At 38.1% G+C, this 25,663-nt stretch overlaps 1 long non-coding RNA gene across 1 annotated transcript in view; it reads right to left on the bottom strand.

Annotated features, from left to right (window-relative positions):
* Positions 1-24,804, bottom strand: part of LOC123583215 — a 39,608-nt gene extending 14,804 nt beyond the window's left edge. Inside the window, exon 1 of the long non-coding RNA XR_006704787.1 lies at positions 15,881-24,804. This is a non-coding gene — a long non-coding RNA (uncharacterized LOC123583215). The remainder of the gene's footprint in view (positions 1-15,880) is intronic.
* Positions 24,805-25,663: the final 859 nt, after the last annotated feature.

Genomic DNA, 25,663 nt, shown 5'->3' with positions numbered 1-25,663 from the left:
CAGTGTCCTTGGCCAAAGTATATATTTTGTAGGAATTGATACCTTCTTTTCTCTTAAACCAAAGAGAAATCATTCATGTTAACCTGTAAATACAGCAACAAAAAGCATTTTGTTGATTTTTTTATGAGAATTATAAAGGTGACTAAGAGGGCCATTAATATCTTGTTATTGACCCCTTTAGTTCACCAATCTCATCTTCTTAAGCAAGATCATTCTGGAGATTACTCTTAAAATTTTTTCCTTGGTGTTCGCTTCATCATATCTTTTATTGTAGGACCATCTAAGAAGCACAGATCTGAGAAAAACCATCCAGGTTAAAGAGGTGGAAGTTGCTAGAATTTAAAAGCAGTGTTTCCACACTAGAGAAGTGACCTGCTACACGGCCATGGCACCAGGACATTTTCTAATTCTTTGCCTCCACCTCTCCCTCGAATAATGACCTACTCTGGAAAGAGGAGGGTGTGTTAGCTGGTACCATGGGCTCTGAAGTCATACTCCCCAGGTTCTGCCTCTTATTAGCTCTGGGGCTTGAGCAAATTCTCCGTGCCTCAGTTTCTTCATCTGTTAAAATAGGGACAGAGATAGTGATGATGATATCACCTACTCTGTAGAGTTGCTATAAAAAAATCAAAGATTCGTATTTGTAAAGCACTTACAGGGCCTGGCACATAATAAGCTCTATATAGGTATTTGTTGAATAAGAATGGCACAGTGTTAAAGGCACTCTGGTTGTTTTTAGTTTCCTAAAGAAGCAGCTCATGAAACTTTCCCAAAGCTCAAATATAGCTGAAGTTGCCCAAAATATGGTATGAAAAATCTTCCTTCTCCTATTCATCAGCCCCTTCACGGTAGAGGTTTCTCTTTCTCTATTTAGTGCTCACAAAAGTCCTGTATTTCAGTGGTCTGTTCTGGATGTCCAAACCTCTAATGAGAAATGATACCTTTTTTAGGTTAAAAAGAAGATGGGCTGATATTGGGTGTCTGCTTTCTAGACAGTTGTTAGAGTATTCTTTGTGTTCAAACAAAAAATTCTTATAAGAAGAGGAGCTTTGCAAAAACACATCATAGAAGAAATTGAGTTAGATTTCAGAAACATAAATACAGTGAAAATTGTCTGGATTCACAGGAAATCTGTGACTGTCTGAACGTAAGAAATTTATATGAAATTCACTGACAATAAATATTTATACCTCACATTTTCAGATTTTAATATGACAACTATCAGAGATACGTTCGATTTTTATTTCTATAAGAGCTAGATTAGCCAAATCTGACATTTTACAAGTTTTTTGTTACTGTTTCCTTCCCATCCCAAACCTGCCATTTTCTGCATTTTGATCAATTACAAAGCATGTAAAGTCAGGTGTGAAATTCGTTTCCCTTAATATAATTAGTTATATATACAGGAGGAAAGGGCCACACCTTCTGGGGAGCTTCCGTATTCTCTGCAGTAGTTTGTAGCTTTGGGTTGAACACTGTGACCAAGCAGTTTCATATTTTTGTCTGCTGTATCATGATTTGGTTTCCCAACAAATTGAATGTCTTACTTCCTCATATTATCACTAGCAGGATTCGGGGGCTTGGTGCCAGCTTTAAACCCCAGCTTCAGCACAGCATTATACTTGTAGGACTGTGGGTGGGATTTCTAATACTGAAAGAGGGAGGGACAATTTGCATGCTGTGGGTAGTCCCTGAAGTACCGGTGGAGATTTGGCAATCAAGCTTTCAGACTTTGATGAAAACACTAGGGAGGAAGCTGTAGCAGATACAGCTGTAATCAGCTTATAATTGGGTATCTATGTGTTTGGTTTTTGTATACCTCACCTTGTTCCCAGAAGTCAAACAGTGCTCCTGTGATTCCTCTTCCAGGACAGCATTAAGAAAAGATGGAGTTCTCATTCTTTTCTTTCTCCATGGCCAGCTCAGGCCTGTGCTTAACTCTGTGATAATTTCTTTTCAGACTCAAGTTGCTCAGGCAACTACACTTTTTGCTCTCTAACTTGACCCCATTTCCTGATGAATGGGCTTTTCATTTTTTCCCTGAGTCCTACAGGTTTTCACATTCCGCAATTTTCTCTGCTAAATAGCTCTAGGCGTAACTGCTTAGAAAATCATAGGCAATCATAAAACCTTAGAGTTTTAAGGAAATTTAGAGATCATTTAATCCAACCTCTTCATTTTACAGTTAAAGAAATTGAGTCCCCAAGAGGGTGAATAACTTGTTCGATGTCATCCAGTTAATTTTTAAACTGGGTAGAATTTTCCTGAAGCTAACTTTTTGAATTGGGTAGAACTACAACTAAAACCATTTTAAAGGGGGCATTTTAAAGGGCATTTTAAACCATTTTAAACCATTTTACTTTTCCATCTTGATCCTTCTCAGCTGTCATATGAATATAATTTATAGAACCAAATTTACAAAATCATGACTCCTAATCCTAACAAAACACTGTGATGTGAGAAATAGTGAAATGAAGTTTGGAATTACCATGTTTCTTAATAGATCATTTATTATAACTATGGTGTCAGATGTGGTAGTTACTTGAGGGGTTGACTAGGCTCAAGGAGATTGTTTTGCTTTACCTAAGATTTTTTTTTTAACGTTTATTTATTTTTGAGACAGAGAGAGACAGAGCATGAACAGGGGAGGGGCAGAGAAAGAGAGGGAGACACAGAATCTGAAACAGGCTCCAGGCTCTGAGCTGTCAGCACAGGGCCCAATGCGGGGCTTGAACTCACGGACCGTGAGATCATGACCTGAACTGAAGTCGGACACTCAACCGACTGAGCCACCCAGGCACCCCTCTTTTTTTTTTATTTTTTTTTTAACGTTTAGCTTTACCTAAGATTTTATTTTGGGGGGTATAGGTGGCTCAGTCGGTTGAGTGTCCAACTTTGGCTCAGGTCATAATCTCTTGGTTTGTGGGTTCAAGCCCTGCATCAGGCTTGCTGCTCTTAGCACAGAGCCCACCTCGATCCTCTGTTCCCCTCTGTCTCTGCCCATCCCCCATTTGTGCTCACTCGCTCTGTCAAAAAATAAAAATAAACATTTATAAAAGATTTTATTTTGGTGGGGAGGGAGTTGAGGGTAAATGGACCAACACATGTAGAGAGGAAATAATGTCAACATGGGCATCAGTTTAGGCTCAATAATCTATTGTCATTACTGTCAATAAAATATCACACATTATGCCTGTAAGAGCATAACTCTAGTTTGGCAATACGAAGACCAGACAAGAGATTTTAAATTATCTTTGTGTCTAAAACTTGCATCTAGCTAGAGCCAAAGAAGAAAAGTCTGAGGCTTCTCCATGCTCTTTCTATTGTCCACTCATTCCAGTTAGTGAGTTCTCCAGTATGGCCACAAGTAACTCATAGAGTCTTTGAAGAGCCACTCTTCTTTGCTCCACTATCCTACTCTGTGCAAGACAGCGTATCTCACAAGCTGGCCCATCCTTAACATTTGTGAGTCTGAGGCAAATGTGCAAATGGTTGGTTGTTTCCAACATTCCCCTTATCTAAATGGGCCACATACCCTTCCATTCATTCTGACCTCAAAGAAACTTGTGTATAAGTGTGTAGACTTCACCCTATGTATCCAAGCTCTGTCTGCAAGTCCAAAAACAAATTGCACAAATAGTCACCTCTTGGCCTTACTTTGGATAACACAGCCTGCCATTAAGAAGACAGATAGGTGGGGCACCTGAGTGACTCAGTCGGTTAAGTGTTGGACTTCAGCTCAGGTCATGATCTCATAGCTCATGGGTTCGAGCCCCATATCGGGCTCTGTGCTGATAGCTCAGAGCCTGGAGCCTGCTTTGGATTCTGTCTCTTCTCTCTGCCTCTCCCCACTCATGCTCTCTCTCTCTCTCAAATATAAACAAAAATTTTTTAGAAATTAAAAAAAAAAAAAAAGGACAGAGAAGAGCAGAATCCCAAGGAAGTACCAGAAGGAGGCTCAGGGCTTCATGAGCAAGGAATTTAAGGTTTCCTGGGTGGGAGAGCTTGGTCTAGAAGAAGGAGAGCAGGTTCCAGGAGGGCAAATCCTGACAAACCTGTCACCTTGTGGGGAGGAGGAAGGCAGAGGAGGGCTAGAATAGGACCTAAAGCATAGAACCCAGGAAAGAAGCCTTGGTTAATTAGATCAAGAGCAGTACTACCAATAAGAAAATAAAACTCTTGGGCAGAACCCTTATACAGGCATTGTCTCTTGTGTAGGACCTATACAAGAAATGGAAGCAAAGATGTTTAATAGCCAGAAGGAAGTCACTTCAAACAAGTTATTTTTTAAACAGGCAAGTTTCAAGAGATGTTCGAAAAGAACCACACTGTTCCAAAGTATGTCATGTCAAACTGGAAGAAATCTTCAAGATCATCTAATAAAGATGGAATAGACACCACAGAGACAAGTAACTTGCCCAAGGTTAGACCACAAGTTATAATGGAGCTGAGCTGAACACTTGTGACTTGTGCTTCCACGTTCTCAGGACTGGATTTTTTCCATGACCTGGTGCTGAACACCATTAAAGTATAACTCGAAGCAACGTGGAAGAAGAATGGACACAGAATAGCTCTTCTACTGTAAGTATATCTTTAATGATGTGACAAAACAGCAAATAGCAGTGGTTTCTACAGAAACCAAAGACTAGTTAGACTTTGAAAGAGAGAGAGAGGGAGAGAGAGAGAGAGAGAGAGAGAGAGAGAGAAAGAGAGGCAACTGAACTGGGAAATCAGGTGAAGAAAGACGGGAAGTATGTAAGGGCTGATGTCTTGGTAGTGATGCTGAGTAGCAGAGAAACTTTATCTTTTCTTATGAATCAAAACCAGAAAGTGAAGTTATCCCTACTGGGTGATCCATTTGGGGAAGTTGGTGTAATGAGGAAAGGTAGAAACAAAGAAGGGGGCTGTAGGGACTCTGAATTACCCCTTCACCCTCATTAACCCCCACTTTGGGACTATATATATAATTCAATTCATACCCTCCTAAATTGTCAGTAATATTTACTTTAAATATGAAGACCAGTAAATAAAATGTATTGAAGTGCCAAGTATGATCTAAGTATTGATTAATAGTTTTAAGACAAATTAAAGTTTGGTCCATGAAAAAGAGAATTAGGCTGGAGTCCAGAATTTATATTCCAGTCCTAGCCTTGAAGCAAACCATTTAACCTCTACAGTTTTGTTTTCCACAAGGTATACAGAAAATAGGAAGTCTAGCTCTTAATATTTATGGCAACCAAAAATAGGGGGAGAAAACCCAAGTGTCCAGTAACAGGGAAATAGATTATGGAATATTTATATACTACAGTACTATCAATATTAGAAATTACAGTTTTGAAAATGATTAGCAATATACTAACAAGTTACAATATAAGGTTAAGGGAAAAAGTATGATTCAGAAACTATATCTACTGAATTATGCCAATTTTATAAAATATATGATTATAAACTACTTGAGACAAGTACATCAACATGTTAATTTTCTTATCTCTAGGTGGTTATTAGAGACGAGTTTTTAATTTTCTTTATGTGGTATTTTCACTATTTTCCAAATTGTGTCTAATGAACATATAGTATAGTAATTTTTTTTAAGTTTTTATTTTAATTCCAGTTAACAAGCAGTGTTATATTAGTTTCAGGTGATTTAGCACTCCCCATACAGTGCCCAGTGCTCATCACAAGTGCATTTCTTAATCCCCATCACCTATTTAACCCATCACTCTACTCCTCTCCCTTTGGTAACCATCAGTTTGTTCCCTATAGTTAAGAGTCTGTTTCTTGGTTTGTACAGTATATTAATTTTGCCATTAGGAAAAGATGTTTTTCATAGAAACAATGTACTCTAGCCTAATTCATAAGGATGTTGTAAGGAAAATGGAAATAAGTTTAAAACTGAATCCTGACAAATGTGCTAAACAATCTAAGTATTTATGTGAAAGGAAAAAATTGATATATGTCTCCATGTGCAACTTTTTTCTTAATAATACACAGATATGCCTGTAAATAATTAAAAGTCACTTTCAGAAGAGCCATGTCCTTTCTCCCTGGCTCCTATGGATTTTCCTAATGAGAGGATGTGTCTTATTTGGTGTTGAGCAAAACCTAGGAACTTCATCTAGCTGTCCTGCATTAACCTGTGAGCAGCTTTGAACTTGAGAAAAAAAACTGCATAGAAATTTTGAGATATTTAAATATCATTCAGACCACTTTGCTTCATTGTAATCAAATACTTGGTCTTGTCAAAAGGATTCTAATAAAATGCTTTAGAGCAAAAAAAAAAAAAAAGTCACTTTCAGTCATTAAAAGAGCACAGTATATATGCCACTACCACTTCAGAACTCTTTGTATATGCTAACCCCGATGTGTAAGAAAAAGTCAAATCGACCTCGATCCAGTCATCAGGAGGGATGGCCAGTGTTTTGGGAAAGTCTTTGTGCCGGAGGTGGGGCCTCAAGTAGGGGTGGAGGGGTGTATAGACAGACTCCTTTTTCTAGAGCTTTAATTTCAGCCCCTTTCTCGTGGGCAATGACCACTCTCTTGTCATTCCCCATGCAAGTTGCTAGTAAGTTAGGGGAGGGTTAAGATAGGTTCTTGGGAAATAAAAAGGCAGTAAGTAGGGCTGCAGATGGGGCTTGTAGCGGAATGAGAGTGGCATTCCCAGTAAGGTAAAACCAGGTAAGATAGGTGACTACTTTCATCTACAGACTATTGTGTCCAGTACTTGCTAGTCATGCTCTCATTTAATCCTCTAATAATATGAGATAAGTAATGTTATTTCTTTCTTCTCCTCTTCCTCCTCCACCGCCTCCTCCTTCCTCTTTTTTTTTTTTTTTAAACCTGAGAAACTGAAGCTCAGAGAGAGAGGGAAAAAAAAAAAAACTCTCAATCTAAGATCACACAGCTAATAAATTCTGGGGCTACAGTTTGAATTTAGGTTTTACTGGCTCTGAAATTTCTGCTTTTTTACCATAAAGTCCAATGAGTCCCAGAATTTTTTAACATCAGACTCACTCAAGAAGAATGTTGAAAATACAAATTCCTAAATTCCATCCCTGGAAATTCTGATTTAGTAGCTTAGGAATAGGACCAAGGCACCTGTATTTTTAAAAAGCCTTGTTGATTTGCTGTTGGGGTGGTTCCAGGGCCTCTGCTTCATCCCCTAGTGCCTCTCCTAAATCAACAGTGAGGCTGGACACGTTCTGGTGCAGGGGCCTGGAGACGCTGGAGGACCTACCTGTGACTTCACAGTCTGCACAAAATGCCCCCCATCTTGGCCCCTGTAGATTCTCCAGGCTCATCTGCCTCTCTCACGTGGTGGCAAAGCTGGCCAACTGGGAAGGGTGCTAAAGCAAAACATGTGAATGTACCAAGGTAGAGGGAACTGTTTTCAGCAAGAATTGGACTGGCTTTATAGTTGAAAAGAAGGAGACTTTGGGGTAGTGAATGGGAAGGAGGACACGAACCTCCCCCTACCCTGATCCTCAGGAGTATAGATCAGTAATAAAGATAGTCATTAAACTGGTTCTAAGGAGCAGATCCTGCTAAGTGCAGACCTTTTATTAGGCTGAGAGACTTTGAAGTTTAGGGGCCAAAGGACATCCCTGTTTAGGACTACAGAGGAGTAACTGAGGGGCCACCAGTGTCCTCTCTGCCGATTTTTCTCCAGATGAATCAACTTCTCCTCTAAGTAAATATTTAGCAGATATATTAAGTATACTTGTTTAAAGAGGCACAAATCATTGACCTGCTTCATGCATCCCCATGTTTTGGGTCTGCCCTATCTCTCGCACCATGCCCACATCACCTTTCTTCTCCTCTAAATCTTTGCACATGTAATCCCATTGCTTGGAATACTCTTCTGCTCTCTCTGATCCTCTTTCCCCTCACCTATCTTATTAGTCTTGCAGGTCTTAGCTTAAGCATTCCTTTCTTGGGAGGCTTCCCCAACATAGAGGTTACAGACTCTTAGTGCATGTCCTGACAGTTCTCTGTTGTAGCACTCATCACATTTTATTGTTACTACCTATCTATTCGCCTGTTTCCCCCTAAAGTGTGAGCTCAAGGAAGACAAGGACCTTTTCTTTTTTTTTTTTTTTAATTTTTTTTTCAACGTTTATTTGTTTTTGGGACAGAGAGAGACAGAGCATGAACAGGGGAGGGGCAGAGAGAGAGGGAGACACAGAATCGGAAACAGGCTCCAGGCTCCGAGCCATCAGCCCAGAGCCTGACGCGGGGCTCAAACTCACGGACCGCGAGATCACGACCTGGCTGAAGTCGGACGCTTAACCGACTGCGCCACCCAGGCGCCCCAACAAGGACCTTTTCTGTCTTGTCCCTTACTGTTTCCTTACAGGAATCCAAGGTTTGTTAAATATGTATGGGGATTAGGGCACCTGGGTGGCTCTGTCGGTTGTGTGTCCAACTCTTGATTTCTGCTCAGGTCATGATCTCATGGTTGTGAGATGGAGCCCCGTGTTGGGCTCTGCACCGACAGCGTGGATCCTCCTTGGGATTTTGTCTCGCTCCCTCTCTCTCTGACCCTACTCTGCTCACACGCTCCCCCCCCCCCCCCGCCTCAAAATAAATAAATAAATAAACATTTAAAAATATATATGTATGAGATCGAAAGAGCTGAGGATGTGAGGTTGTGTGCATAGTGAGCCCCTCACTTAGAACAATCAAAGGTTGGGACTGGAACTGTGATCAGTTCACAGGAAATCCAGTGGATAGAATCCCTAACTTTACCAAAGCCCAGCTTACTTTACGCAGATGATGATGCCAAGAATCCCGAGACGAGAATCAAGAGTACAAGGTGTGTGACTTTTGGCCAGTTGCTTGATGCCTATCTATCTCTCAGAGCTTTTCTGAGTAGCAAAGGAAAGTGTAGGAAAGTACTTTAAAAACAATGTGAGGGGCGCCTGGGTGGCGCAGTCGGTTGGGCGTCCGACTTCAGCCAGGTCACGATCTCGCAGTCCGTGGGTTCGTGCCCCGCGTCGGGCTCTGGGCTGATGGCTCAGAGTCTGGAGCCTGTTTCCGATTCTGTGTCTCCCTCTCTCTCTGCCCCTCCCCCGTTCATGCTCTGTCTCTCTCTGTCCCAAAAATAAATAAAAAAAAAACGTTGAAAAAGAAAAAAAAGAAAAAAAAACAATGTGAGTGCACAGTTGTGGAGACATAGAATGTATGGGGTCATCTCTACAGGGCTTTGGTTGGGACTAAGAGGACAAATTCTGTTTCCTATTTTTCCCACCTCAAGCCATATGTCTGGTCAAGTCAGCACAGTCAGTACAGTGGAGCCCTCATCAACCCCCACTCACCACCACCATTATCTGGTTGATTAATACTGTTGGTGTGTTATTGCAAGGGAAAGGGGAGGAGGAGAGAGAACAAAGTAGCAGCGTTTGCTGGGGTAAGAATGTGGTGGATCTGTCAAAAACACTTTCCAGATTCCTCATTCTCTAGGGGATAATTTTTTTTGCTGGTATTTTGAGATCTCAAAATTAAATACCTGTACCAGGACTGCCATCTCCAAGGTGACAGTGCTAGAAATCTCCACTGGCTTCTTAACAGGAGAAGTTTTAAATAATAGTTGCCTTAACGAAGCACCATATGGATAACATTTTAGCACAGGTAGTCAAATGGTGGAAGAAAAAAAAAATCAACTTAAAAAAACAAGCGAAAGCATTTCACAATACATACATGTACCAAATCATCACATTGTACACCTTAAACTTACTCAAAGTTATATGTCGATTACATCTCAATAAAACTGGGAAAAAAAGTAAAGAATTAGGATTGCCAGATATAGCAAATAAAATTATTTGGGACATATATTAAGAAATTATTTATTATTTATATCTGAAATACAAATTTAACTTGGTGTCCTATATGTTATCAGGCAACTTTTAATAGAAAGCATCTCCTTTTTCCCTAAGTTCTGTTCTAATTATTCCAGAGTGAAAAATTAAATGTTCTTAAAAATATTCGTTCTGTAGTATCATTGATTATGTGAGTTGAATGCTATCATTTTGTGTCTTTAGAATTACATTTTCCTTCAAAATAGCCATTCTTTTTTACTCATAATTTCATACAGGAGATTAAGATTTAACATATCTATTCAATTATTTCATGTATTTTTTTGGGCTCTCTGTGTCTTAACCTTAAATCAATAAGCATTTTGATCAGTTTGGTCATTTTATTGTATTATATAGTTCAGTACCGTTTATTAGTATGTTTTATTTGAAGGCAAATAAATTGCAAGTTTACATAGTGGAAAATCATGAGCATTGCATTTCATTCATTCTGCTCTGCGTTCAGTGCGATTGTTTTTTATATTATCATTATTTTGAGAGAGAGAGAGCGTGCAAGTAGGGGAGAGGGGCAGAGGGGGAGAGAGAATCTTAAGCAGGTTCAACGATCGGCACAGAGTCCAATGCGGGGCTTGATCCCACAACCCTGGGATCATGACCTGAGCCAAAATCAAGAGTCGGACACTCAACTGACTGAACCACCAGGTGCCCCTATATTATTTTATTTTTTATTGAAAGTTTCAACTGTATACAAAAAATAGGAGTATTTTTATGAACTTCCATGTATCATCAGTGAGCTTCAACAGTTATCATCTCATGGCCAGTATTATTTTATCTGCACCTTTACCCATTCTGCCTCACCTCCACTTCTTCAATGATTTTAGAGCAAATCTCAGACATCAAAACATTTCATTGGTAAATATTTTGGTATATATCTGTAAAAAGATAAAGATCCAGAAAATGTATGTGCAATACTATAATTATACCTAAAACAATTAATAGCATCTCTTTAATATTATTAACTATCTAATAAGGGTTCAGATTTCTCTGATTGTCTCATGGTTTTTTTATATGTGTGTATTGTTTTGGATCAGACACTAGGTAGGATATTGATAGGTTTCTCCCTCCCTTATTTATTGAGGAAATTTGGTTATCTGGTTGAGGCTTCTACATTCCAGATTTTAAAAATTGTATCCCTATAGGGGCGCCTGGGTGGCTCAGTCGGTTAAGCATCCGACTTCGGCTCAGGTCACCATCTCACGGTCCGTGAGTTCCAGCCCCGCGTCGGGCTCTGGGCTGATGGCTCAGAGCCTGGAGCCTGCTTCCGATTCTGTGTCTCCTTCTCTCTCTGCCCCTCTCCCATTCATGCTCTGTCTCTGTCTCAAAAATAAATAAAAACGTTAAAAAAAAATTAAAAAAAAAAATTGTATCCCTATAGTATTATTTAACATGGCTTTCTGTCCCTGTACTTATAAACTGGTAGTTGGATATGGAGATGTAATCTAATTCAGGTTAAATTTTTTTTGCAAGAGTTCTTCGTAGATGGTGGTGGGTAATATGTGGTATATAATATCCAGTTGTCTCTCTTTTTGTGATACCAGATGATCATTGCTTAGATCCATTATTTAATTTAAAAAAAAATTTTTAAGTTTACTTATTTATTTTGAGAGAGAGAGAGAGAGAGAGAGCATGCATGCATGCACAAACAGGGGAGAGGCAGAGAGAAGGACAGACAGAATCCCAAGCAGGCTCCACACTATCAGTGCAGAGCCTGATGTGGGACTCGAACGCACAATCTGTGAGATCATGACCTGAGCCGAGATCACGCCTAACTGAATGTGCCACCCAGGCTCCCCTACCTACATCCATTATTTAATTAGAAGTCTGCAAAATGGTGTTCGTTTTACTACATTATTCTTTTTCTATTTATTATTGAGAAATAATCATCAATTCTTTTGTTTCCTTGAGGTATATTTCATAAGGCTAAGTCAGTATCATAGGTCAGTCCCCTGGAAACAGACTTTGAGGTGGAGATGGCCTGTCAGAGGTGGGTGCTACATGATGAAATTTTTGGGGTGACAGTGGGGTCCTCAGGGTCCGGAGCCAATGGCCAAGAAAGAATTCTTGAGCCATCTTTGGTGCCAAAAGGTGATTTTATTAAAGCACGAGGACAGGCCTCATGGGCAGAAAGAGCTACCCCAGGACCATGGCTTCCTAGAGAAAGACTTTTCTTACCTTTTGATTATTTGGGCTGCAGATTTCCCTATTCTGTTTTCTCTTTTAGTTTTTATCCTGCTTTTCTGTCTAATAGTTCTTGCAACTTTCTGGTCTGATACTAGCTCCTTTTCTTGTTGTCTGGCTATATTAATAATTATGAATTTTTAATTAATTATTAATTATTTAATTATGGTATTAAGAGGATGGTTTCAAAATGGCAGCTTGAGCACATGCATCTACCTCCATTTCTTCCCAATGTCATTAAAATTCATATTTATTAATATACACTGAAAAAATATTGTTTTTCAGTAAAAAAATAAAATCTAAAAAAAAAAACCCCAAAACTTGACAGTTTGTTTTTGGTTATATTTTACTCATACATCTACTTGTATTCAATTTTGCATTTACTTAGGAACTCCAAAGTGCCATTGATGGGGTTTTGGAGTGATGGGGGTTAGGAGCTGATGGCCAAGAAAGAATTCTTGAAGACATCTTTGGTGCAAAAAAGGTGATTTTATTAAAGAATGGGGACAGGACCTGCAGAAAGATCTGCAGTGGGGTTTTGAAGAGTAAATGGTTATATACTATGGAATTGGGTGAGGTAAAGACAAAAGGGAGGTCTTCAGAAGGAGCTGATATGCTAAAAAGGATTCAGTAGATACCTGACGCCTTGCTATTGTCAAGCTAAAGTTGTTTTTCTTCTAGTAAGTCATTAATATTATGACAGTAGGGGGTTCCTGGAGAAATATTATACTCTGTATTTGCCTTAAGTATTTGTCAACGGGGTGCAGGTTATAAGGAAATTTAATTTTACCTGCCATTTCTTTCTTGCCTTTGTTCCCCCACATCACTAGTGAGCGGAGAGTGATATTAGGACTCCAGGAAACTGAGTGTATAGGTTTTTGGAGATTAGGCTATTGATAAGATTGCCTTTTTCTTGTAATTTACTAAGACATATGTACACTGATGAAGACTCATGTCCTGCATTACTATGATCTCTATCAGTTAACCATTTGTTTTCTTTCCTTTCCTTTGTTCTTGGGCACCCGGGAGTGCCTGAGGAATATCACACATGTCCCACCTGGGGAGGAGTGCTAGCTTGTGCTTTGCCCTCAGCTTGCCTTATGGTCAGGCAACACCATGAACTGTGCTCTTTTCATCTGTTGCTGGCCTTCTGCTTGAGTTCTGATTCTTGGCCAGATAGCTTAACTCACTCACTATTGGAAGTAATAATAGAGATGTATCTGACCTCAGATACACTTTTTTTGATTAATGCTTATTTGACCGGTGGATATTTTAGAAGGTTAGAGAAGGCATAGTTGGATTGCAAAGCTCAAGTGATGATTCCTGCATTTTCAGAATCAGAGTGTATAGGATATTCTTAATTTAATCTCATATTAGAAGACAGTAACCTTATAGGATAGAAGACAATAATCCTTATAGGATAAGTGGATGTTATTCAGATGAAGCTGTGCTATCGATGTGGTTTGAAGTGTTAGGGTTCTGAGCTAATGGCCAAGGAAGAATTCTTGAGACATTTTTGATGTGAAAATGGTGTTTATTAAAGCACACAACAGGACCCTGCACTGGGATTGTGAAGAGCAACTGATTATACACTTGGGAGTTGGGGGAGGTAAAGATGGGGAAGTTTCTAAAAGGACTTTCATATGTTAAAGAAGACTTACAGGATCCTGGAGGCCTAGCTATGGTCAAGCTAAGGTTGTTTTTCCCTCTAGCAAAGCATTAACATTAAGACAGTTGGGAGTTCCTGGAGGAATGTGCTTGTCTCCAGTATTTGTCAGTGGGCTGCAGGTTATAAGGAAATTTAATTTTATCTACATTTCTTTTGCCTTTCTTCTTCACATCACCATTGGTACTGGGAAATACAGGTTTGGGATGAAGGAGAGAATTCAAAGAAATGCTGCATGGGTCAGAAGCCTCACCAGCTGTTTTCATACCATCAAATGAGAGAACAAATGCACATGTACTTATGCTGACGCCAGAACACCTTGAAAAGAATTTCTTGGAAGAGTGAGGATCTTAATGTAGAAGATGGTTTAATAGCTTTCTCTAGATTTCGGAAAGGTTCGCATCTATACGCGCCATAGATTCTTATCCAGGAGATGGGTTCAATAGCTAATAGCTTCTCCCAGTACTTTCTAGCCCCAGGAGTCAGTAATTTAGTGTACTTAAGTAGGGATCTCCTTGACATTTTTGCATTGAATCTCAGAATAAATAGGTAATAGCGTATCTATATAACTTGCTAACATGTCATTTAGGCCGCCTGAGGGCTGTAGTAAATTGCTCTGCCACCTTTTTAAGTGAATATACAAATGCTAAGCATCAGTGATGAGATCATCCTGTATTTTATTTTATTATTCCTCCCCTATGGTGCTGGGAAATGAATTGCTTATGAGAGAGAGGGAAGGATTGGCTTAATAACTTGTAATCAGATATGCCACACGGCACATGTGAACTTCCTTTTCCCCTATTTTAGCCACCTTTTATCTCAAGAAGAACAATTGATTCTCAAAGATGGGAAGGGTGGAAGTAATCCTTGAATGTAAACTGCCCACAGAAATTAGACACAAGTGAGAATAAAACCTGGGAATAAACTTGTGATGGGTGACTATCTGTCCATTCTTTCCGAAGGGCACCAAGGGACAACTAATAATGACATGAACACACATCTTACTGTTCTAAATATTTTACTACTAATAACTTATGCTTATAGCAACTCCATGAGGTAGACATTGGTATTATCTCCATTTTATGGATGAAGGGGCTGAAACACAGGGGTTAAGTGATTAGCCCTCGGTCACACAGAGAGTACAAGATAGTATGCTAAACTGCCTCTAATTTAATACTGATTTCCTGGCTGTATTTGAGTTTGTTCAATACTATGTTTCTAGGGAAGACTTAATCGGTTTTTGAGAAAACATGGCATTCGGTCCAATTTCAAATTAGGAAGACTCTTTGGCTCAATCTTTTAGTCTCTAAGAGTCCCTCAGAGCCTTTACTTGGATAATTAGTTGCGAACAATATCAATTATATCTAAGTGGACAAATTTAATTACTACAGAAGACCAATTGATTTTTTTAATTATCATTGATTGCTCAGTGGTTATCTCAATGTAAAGATTGGTACTTTCTGAATCTTTCATTTAATTGGTTTATTAAGTAGTTCAAAGTTTGACATTAAAGTAAGAGAGGTGAATTTTCCTCCTGCTCCCTTTTTATCTCTATGAAGGATAAACACAGAAGCCTAAGACATTCAACAACAAAATAATAACAACAATTAATATTAAATTTCCTGTGGGTTTTTGGGGATATTTTCATTTTCTGTTTTAGTAGATTTTTTTGGAGGCAGTGATACCCTAGTTTTTCTAATGGTGAAGATGGAACCTGCCATGTTAGCTGGGGTACCATGATGCCGATATTTTTATCCTTAAGTCAAATTCACAGCGAAGCCAGCTAAGATCATAAGGATTATTCGAAATTGATGTGGATTTAGAGAGAACTGGATTCTACACTTTACTCTACCCTTACCCCTACTCCTCACCTCAGTAATAGCTGGCTGTGTGATTTCATTTTCCTGTCTAATTGTCTTATCTTTAAAATTGGGATAATCACATTTGTCCTCTTTATTACACAAGCAAGACTGTGACAGTGCACTAAAAATATCACAAATGTATGTAAATTCAAGAATCATTAATATTTAGAGATAACCATATTTGCATTATTTTGCTATAGAAATATTGTCTGACACTAATTGTATCAGTTATCTATTGCTGCATAAGAAATCACCTCAAACCCATTGGCTTAAAACAGCCATTTATTATTTGCCATAAGCCTTACCGATCAGCGGGGTGGATTGTGCTGGTCTGTGCCAGGCTCAGCTCTTCTTGGTCTTGCTTATGCATCTGTGCTAAACTGGTGGGTTAGGATGTCTCCAGTGGGGACGATTTGGCTCTTTTTCACAGGGTCTCTCATTCTTCAGCAGGCTAGCTCAGAGTTATTCTCAGGGCAAAGGAACAGGAACAAGAGAGTAAGTGAGGGTGCATAATGTCTCTTGAGGCCTCCGTTAACTGTGACACCCCCTCATATCAACCACACTCTAGAGGTCAAGTTGCAGGACAGTTTAGTTCAAGAGGTGGGACAAATAAATGCCACATCATGATGGGAAGAGATGTACAGACATGTAGTAAGAAGGGGGAAAATAGGAGTCATTTTTGTAATTGATCTATCCTACTAACTGAGTCACTTATATTCAATTTAAACACTTAATTATTTTTATTTCTTTTACTAGGACAGCGATTTTTGACCTTTTTGATTTTTATGTCACCATGTTATATATCTCTTATATAAATGCATATATTCATTTCCATGGCTTGTTGCCCATGCATAAATATAACATAAGGCATTTGAATATATTAGCAATTATTGTGACCAGCAGGTAAGAACCTGGATAATTTATTAGATATACTATTATTTACTAACTCTTATTTGTTATATTAGCATTTGCATAAGGAAATAAAACAGAAGATCTGATTAAAATAATTGTCAGAGTTCTGAAGCCCAGTGTTTTGCTCTACTGGATTCTCTATTACACTGAAATGATTAGTACGCTTCATTACTGGTCCTATAAATAGTCAGATTAAATGAAGAATTGAGACAATATGAATTGAAAATTCAGATTTCTAGCCCTGCCCTCAAGAAATTTTGTTTTGGCTTTGTTTTATTTTGTTTGAGCTAAAACGAGCCTCACTGGATGTCTCCAGTGATTCAATTCCCTAAGTGTGTGTTTAACTCATGATTTCACTTGGATTTAGGTATTTGGCTATATGATGCCAAACATCTGGATGTTTTTTCTCAGCAGTGCCAAATATTCATCTATGGGGAGGAATGATCTGACTTTAGCATTTAGTTGGCATCTTTACATATACTTTTCAATCAGATGCACTATCTCACCAGGGCAACTCCAGAAGTTTGGTTCAAAAGGATGTACTCCTGATTAAGTTTAATTCTATTAACTGTAAATATAAAGCTATCTGAATTACACACAGGCACTTGGCAATATTCTGGAGATTCTAACATTCCCTTTCTTTATGTTGGCATCATGTTCAGGAACATTTAAAATATATTGCCATAACATTTTCTAAATGACTGTATTGTAATTTAATGTTATATTTGGCAAACACAACCGAAAATACAGCAGCTAATCGTGTAAGCTCATTTTATTTGCATACCATTGTTAACCACTTTCATGTAGTACTTACCAAATGTGTCAGATTATTATGATCTATTTAATGACTTAATGGATGAGGTACATTGTTCTTAAATTCAATTATACCCTTTGCACCTCTAGAATTAAGGTCACGTCAGCATTTCTATTATATAAGTGACTGGGTTTAGCAGTTTTTAACTGAGCTATAAAAATTGGCTTCCAAATCAAATCTTAGTAATAAAGGTCACTGCCTGGGGGAATTCTCCCCCCCCCCCAACCCCCAATTTAGAATACATAAATTTTAAGGTGCATCTCCTGCTTTTTAAGACAATCTTTTAGGAAAAATTCCATTATGGTCTTCATATGGCAGAAGGAAAAGTGCTTAATTTCCTGTTTGCTTTATAAGACTAGGTTTTTCTTACTTGCTGAGTAACAATCATCTCTTAGACCATTTGGCTTTTAATATACTCTCTACTACTTCTTGCCTGTATGACCTTGAGCTCTCGCTTAGCTACTTTGTGCCTCAATTTGCTTACCTGGAAAATGGATTATTAATGTTACTTGCCTCATAGAGTTGTAGTGAGGATTGAATGACATAATATACACATATGTTTGGGACAGTACATATTAATTGCTCAACAAGGGTTAACTTTTATTATCAGATAAGAGGTTTAATATGAGTCCATTCAGCATTAGAGAAACTTCTGAAAAGAACAGGCCACTGAGGTGAGATTTGGCATTTACTGAGAAGTCCAGAAGAGGCTATTGCTATTAGGTAATGGTCACTCCATGTCAATAGATTTTTTCTTTTAGAAATAGGTGAGATCCCACTAAGGGATGAGTGAGATCTCCTCGGGGGAAGAATGCAAAGAGGGAGGTTGAAGGAGCCAGGACCAAGCTCTGAGGAAGAAATGAGGCTGAAGGGTCTGTGGGAGGAAGAGTGAACAGGAAGTGAAGGTGTATCAGTACTGCAGAGCAAGAATTGTGGATCTTATGCAAACGATTATCAAAATCAGTTGGAGGGCTTATAAAACTCAGAAGGGCCTGGAGTTTCTTACTCAGCAGGACTAGGATAGTGCCTGGGAATTTGCGTTTCTTTTTCTTTAATTTTTTTTTTTTTTTTTTTCAGAGACCGAGAACGCATGAGTGAGTGGGCCAGGGGCAGAGAGACAGAGGGAGAGAGAAAATCCCAAGCAGGCTCCACACTGCCAGCACCGAGCCTGGCGCAGGATTCAAACCCACGAACGATAAGATCATGACACTTTCAGTATGCTAGGTTATAAATGGTCATCATTCATCATTCCAGAGAACTAGAGCAGAGTAGGAATAAAGGAGGATTTCTAAAGACTGAAATGAAAATAAAAATCATTATTGTTATTCATCCCCAGATTTGCTTAGGAAGAGAATAAGAGTGTACTAGGTGAATTATTGCCCCTGCAGGGGACAACATGTTGCTAATGAAACACTCTAGGCAATTCCCTGCAACTGCATATAAATTACAAGAAGATGGACATATTTTCCTGAATGCAGGAAAGTGGCTGCTCTTTTCAAGTCTTAAAAAAATAATTCATTGATATTTTTGGTTTTGCATTGACCAAGGCTCAGTTTGTTCCTGAATAATTTACAGAGAAGTTCTCCACTAAAAATTGGAAAAAGGCTGATCCACTGATGGAAAAATCTGCTTTCCTCTATCTGTGTTCAGGGCAAAATCACTGGTTTCTTAGTTGCCGTGACCTCCTGTTTTGTCAGGGGGCAGGTCAATATGTGAGAAACCCCACACAGAAATATTATAGTGGGGAGATCACACATGACTCTGTGCAGACACCTCAGCACAGATGTGCCATATTGCAAAAGATTCCAAAAAATAAAACAAACCTGATGGGATTCAAAAGCCCTTGGGAATGGGGGGCGCCTGGGTGGCTCAGTCAGTTAAACGTCTGATAGGCTCAGGTCATGATCTTACAATTCATGGGTTTGAGCCCCACTTTGGGCTCTGTCCTGACAGCTCAGAGCCGGGATCCTGTTTCAGATTCTGTGTCTCCCTCCCTCTCTCTCTTCCTCCCCTGCTTATGCTCTGTCTCCTTCTGTCTCTTAAAAATAATAAATAAACGTTTAAAAAAAAAGCCCTTGGGAAGGTACTAATTAATATTTTTTAGAAAATTTAATTTCAGTATGTGTTATCTAACCACTGAAAAATAATATGTAACCAATTCAATTAATTGGCTAAGTTTTCACCTCTATTAAAATTTTTTGGACTGTTCTATTTGATCTGATTCAGGACGAAGTTGTTTTTCTCTTTGACATAACACAGATGACATTCATACAATTACAATCTGTTGTTTTCACTCTGCCATTATACACACGGAATCCTAGAGCTGGAAAGTCCTGCAGAACTCATTCTTATGAGCAAATATTTAATGTGCAAACCACTCTGTTTAAGTGAATTTCCTTTTCTTCAAAAAGTACACAGCCTCTGATGGGCTAAAATCTAAATCAAGGAGAATGCTATTGTTTAGAGTCCTTGCTAGGCAGACAGATCAAAGTTAAAGGAATCTAATGGGGTAGAGGAGATCCAATATAAAACTCTGGAAGAAACATGAAGTAAGATTGTAGAGGAGAACCATCTAACTATTGGTCTATTATCCATTTGTTTGAGATATGTAAAAATATCTAAGCATAGTTTAAGATAACTTGAAATATTTATTAACAAAGAACAAGCACAGTTGATGCCATTCAGGATTGTAGAGAATAGATGATTTATGCCCTGATTTACCATGAAAAAAGAAATTAGAAATATATCAAATTCCTTTTCAAAATTCAATTAATGGCTAAAGAAGAATATACAGCATAGTTGCTCAGGAATCTCAAAGCTGGTATGATTTCTGAAAAAACCTGGCATACATCAACTGACCAGAAACCATCAACATCAAGTATATAGTGGGGATTTACATTGTGCGGTGATCCATATTATATAAGTAGCATAAGAAATTAAGAAAGGTGATGATACAGTATCTTAGAAAATCATAACTACTGTTCCAGAAATTCTATTTAACCAAATTAACTGGAGCAGTAGCTATCATAAATACTAGGAAGAATTTTTTTTTCTTAAAATTCTACTGCATTGAGTATAGTTCAACTGGAAAGGAAAATGCAGTATTAAAATAGGATTGTGTACAAAGTAGAGGGAGATAAATACCATAAATCCATAAGTATGCAGAAGACTGCCTGGGGACCCCAAGGGAAGTGTTCATATAAATGGTGTCCCCTGCAGCTGGGCATCCTCACACTACCAGTGCAGTGGTAAATTAATCAAGGAGCTTCACAATTAAGCTTAATGTTTATTGATCAACAATGAATTCTACTCAATGGCAGGTGCAGTGAATGATGATAGTTTGGTGAATTTACAGAGAATGCTATGAAATCTAAAGATGTTTTTAATGTTTATTGATTTTTGAGAGGGGGGGGGCGGGGGGAAGAGAGAGACAGGGAGACAGAGGATCCAAAGCAGGCTCTGCTCTGACAGCAGAGCCTGCCAGGGGATTTGAACTCGCAAACTGCGAGATCATGACCTGAGCGAAAGTTGGACTCAACTGACTGAGCCATCCAGGTGCCCCTAAAGATGTTTGTAATGTTACAGTCAGAGTATATGATATTGTGTGATTTCATACTATAATCGAAGAAAAATATGTAATCATAAAACAAGGGACAAAATAATATACGTGCATAAACCTTCCCATCCCTTTCTTCAAGAAAAATTGTTCATCCTTTTAGTCCCAACTCTGATGATTCTTCCTTTGTGAAGCTTTCTCTTACTCATAGGAGCAAATATAATACTTCTGTGACCCCAGAGTATGTGCATATACTTATAGTATTGCACTTACTCTATTTGATTTTAATTAATAGTATGTGTTAGTTTTTCTATTTATTAATATAATGAGAGTTCCATGGAACCGTGTCTTATTTAGTTTTGTAGAACTAGGCACAGAGCAGGTCCATAATAAAGTGTATTAAAGGCATGAGGTTAGTCAATATATGAGAACAAGAAATGTTCATGATATCTATTGATACTTTTAATTCCAAAGACAAATGGGCTCAGAGGCAAAATAAATCTCACAGATCAGATTTCTGTTTACCAAAACTACCTGCTTGTTAGATTAAATTATTCAGGAATCATCAAAGACAAAACTCTAAGAAATCTTGAAAAGTTGGAGGAATCATCTATCAAAATTGAAGATGATATTGGATAGATATAAGAGCCAATAACAGCTTGTTAATCTTTGATCAGATCCTGCACCCAAAAAATAGGCGAAGAAAACGTAGGGAGCAAGGGAATATCTACATTTAAAAAAATCTATGTTTATGCTAATATTTAATTTGGAAAAATGTAACATTTCTTTTTGTATTTAATTGGATGGGAGACAGTGAAGAGAGAAACTGTTGTCTCTAAATTATTGTGGGCTCAGTTCCTCTCCCTATGACCTTGCCTGGCCACACTGATACCTGGTGATGTTGCATGTGTTCCCCTTTAGGATGATAAATATATTAGAGAGGGAGAATTTAAAAACTTAACTCAATATCCAAAAGTGCCAAAAACATGAAATAAGGGTTCAACAGTGGGGAGTATTATTCGTTATGAGTATTAGTAAAATTACTGTTTTATTGATTACTTATCCAAAGCTGTTACAGAAAGAAGGGTTTCTAAGCTAAGTCTTTTAAATGCTATTTAAAGGTTTGCTCTTTTCAGTTACAAATGACACATTTGACTTGTCAAATGAAAACACTTGATAGTTTTGCCAGCACAATAGCCTTGCAGCCATCTTGGTAGTGTATTTCACGGGAAACAGTTTAAACAAGGGGGTGCGGCCCTGGAATGATGTCTTGCTTCTGCTCTTTGCCAGCTATATCACCTTGGGCAGTTATTTGAGCTGTCTCAGAGTTCTCATATACAAAATGATGATAATCAACTACTTCATGAGGCTGTTATGTCAATGAAATTATGTGTACAAAAGCACCTGTAAACTGTAAAGTACCATATAATTGTTAATTATGATTATAGCCTCATCTACCATAATATCAGAACCATGTCATGGAATATGGAGGGCCTATTTCCTTTTTCCAAATGAGCTCCTCTGCAACACAAGTAGTGGTGATCTTTTTCATTTGCTTAGTCATTTTCTCCCCCCAATTTCTTTTTTTGTGGTAAAAGATATATAATGTAAAATTTACTAACTTAACCATTTTTAAATGTATAGTTTAATGGTATTAATGTACATTAATATTGTTGTGCAACCATTACCACCATCCATTACCAGAATTCTTTTATTTTACAAAATTGAAACTCTATAACCAATTAAACAATAATTCTGCATTCCCCACTTCCTGCTTCCTTGTTGTGTTAGTTTTTTTTTTTTTTGAGATAATTTAAAGTTCTAATGCTGCTCCCACCTTATCCCTAACACAAAATTCATTACCAATTAGAAATACAATGGTGATAATCTCAATTTTATCTACTACCTTCATTGTTTTGGTCCTGGTAAGAAAAATAGTCAGAAGATGTAGTCTACTGTAATACAGACCTTGCATGATTGGAGAAATTTACCACATGTAAAAAGGCTGGACATAGTAACTCTTCTGAAAATGTATCCTAAGGAAACAACAGGGGAGGTATACAGAGTTATCTGATAATGGGAAAAAATATAAATAGACCTTCTAAATTCTCACCAATTGCAATTTAAAAATTGATGGCATAGGGGGTTGGGTGGCTCAGTTGGTTAAGCATCTAACTCTTGATTTCTGCTCAGGTCATGATCTCATGGTTCCTTGGATCGAGCCCCGCATCGAGCTCTGTGCTGGCAGCAGGTGTCTCCCTCTCTCCCTGCCCCTCCCCTTCTCATGCTCCTCTCTCTCTCTCTCTCTCTCTCTCAAAATAAACTTAAAAAGAATTGGTGGCATATACATACAATGAATAGCATATAACCACTAAATATCTCCTTATGGAATGATACTTAAAATATGGGGGTATGGTCACACTACAGTATTAAGTTAAAACAATTTTAGTAAACAATATTATGATATTACATCAATTAAGTAATAAAAATTATATATATAATTATGTGTTTTATATATATATATATATATATATATATATATATATATATATATAAATCCTAGTAGGTATACAGAAAATGTTAATGGCAATCTCTGGGTGGCAGAATTATTAGTGATTTTAATTTCTTCTTTGCAATTTTTTATGTTTTGTAGTTTTTTCAATGACCATATATTACTTTTATAACCAGGAACAAAATGTAATTAAATCAAAACCCAAACCGAGGCCACCTCCAAAGCAAACCCAGCAGTGAACTCTGAAGTATTTCAGCTATGAACATTTTAAGTAATTGGAAATTGGGAGGACCATAAAAAGCGGTCACTGGGGGCTAGTATTTGAATGAAAAACCCAAAGAGCTTGTTTCGAATCATGTCGACTTTCACGTTACTAATATAATTAAAGCAAGTAAATCAGTTGGGCAACAAGCCACTCACCCTTCAGACACACGTCACAGCTGTCTGCATGCTCACTATCTTCACCTTGCTCAATTTTCACAGTTTTTAATATGAATATCAATTCCCTTTTTCATAAACCTAACCTATAAATGCCACAACCCCTCTGAGGGATTTCCCCAGGCTTCATTTTAGGCTCCACAAGAAAGGATGTAAAAGAGACCTTTCTTTTGTAAAGTGATTCTATAATTCTGTCCAATATCCATCATTTTCAAGGCCAAGTAATCATATTTAATAGATCCTAAATTACATTCTGTCAGGCAAGGATTCCCTTGATGATATTAACCAGAGCAGAGGACTGACAGGCAGAGGCCTGAAAGTAAGATATTGTTCTACAAAGGGCTTACGAGCTTTCCTTTGCGAGGCTTGACCTCACTAAGTTTGGGGTGGTGCAGGATCTGTGCCTTCACCGCAATCCTCAGCCTTCCCAGGGTTACTCACAAACCAACTCCTGATTTCCTGTCTTAAAGTCACTTTTAAAATTAAATTACTTGGCTCGTTTTTGACCCTTTGAGGAAATTGCCATCGTGAATTTATTTCTACAATACTTCACTAGCAAGACAGCTAGATGTACAAGCATTTACCTACTCTATCTCCATTTTATCTCCTTATCGGAAGCCTGAAAGAAAAAGGCTGAAGGAGAAAGTTGGAGAGATGCCTTCATGCCTTGTGCTGTTTAAGTGAATGTTACAAAGTAGAAGGTTGGAGATCTTTCTTGACAGGAAATATTATAAGGTCATGATGCTAGAAAAGAGTGCAAGGTCAGATTTTCCTTTGAAAAAGGGGGATATCTTGGATCAGGTTTTCATTAGGAGGGACGTTCTCAGTACTCTTTTGAACATCTCTACTGGAATAGCTTTGGTTTTGTGGATTTTACATCTCAAAGGTTTTAAAGAATAAGAAGGTTAAAAAAAAAGAATAAGCATTTCCCCAAATTAAACAAAATTTAAGTTTTAAAAAAAAGTTGATTTATAATCAAAAGTCTATTTATTTATAATCTCTACACCCACCAGGAGGCTCAAACTCATGACCCTGAGATCAAGAGTCACTGGCTGAGCCAGCCAGGCGCCCCACAGAATTTAAGTTTTTAATGCTTCAGTTATTAAAACAATTCAAGCACAAATCTTCATTCAAAATACAACTGCTGACCTCTTGCTATGTGCCTTGTCCCTGGTGGCTTTAGGAACATTAACTCATTGCATTTTTACGACTCTGTAACCTGCAGAGATATTTATCCCAGTTTTAGGGGTGATGCCTATGAGTCAGCCATTTCTAAAATCTCAGAGTGTCTGGGACTCCAACAGTTTAGACCACTCTTAATTTTTGATCATCTGTTTTCCCACATGGAATTGCTTGTTCTTGTTCTGGAAAAAATAATCCCACCCATTTGCTCCAAACTTGAAGGTATCTGGTCTTGAAATTCTTGCCTAAAGAAAACTGTGAAAACACTAAAGGTTAGAGGAGGAAGGAGGGAATGATGGTGCTTGGTGTTTAGCATTTTAGAACAGGAAGTAGAATGATGGACATAATGTAGTAGAAGGAAAACCATAGTATTAAACCATTATCAAGGTATTTGTCCTGTGATTTGGGGCAAAGGTACTTTACCAATTCTGCCTGTTTTCTGCCCCATTTTCTTTTTTCCTTCCTTTTTTATTTTTAAGTTCTCAGGTGTCTGTGTCTTTGCTCTTCATTAATTCTTTCATTTTTACTCACAACTCTCTCTTCTTATTTCTATCTTACCATCATTCTTTCCCTAGTTTTTCCCCCATGCCTAAAGAAGAGAAAAAATAAGATAAAACAAACCTTGGTGTTCTCCCTTTAAGTGCAATAAAACACAGGTGCAAAAACTGAAGGAA

The sequence above is a fragment of the Leopardus geoffroyi genome, chromosome B3 (assembly GCF_018350155.1).
Source record: "Leopardus geoffroyi isolate Oge1 chromosome B3, O.geoffroyi_Oge1_pat1.0, whole genome shotgun sequence".
Taxonomy (NCBI): Eukaryota; Metazoa; Chordata; class Mammalia; order Carnivora; family Felidae; genus Leopardus; species Leopardus geoffroyi.
This window is presented reverse-complemented; position numbering and strand designations above follow the sequence as displayed.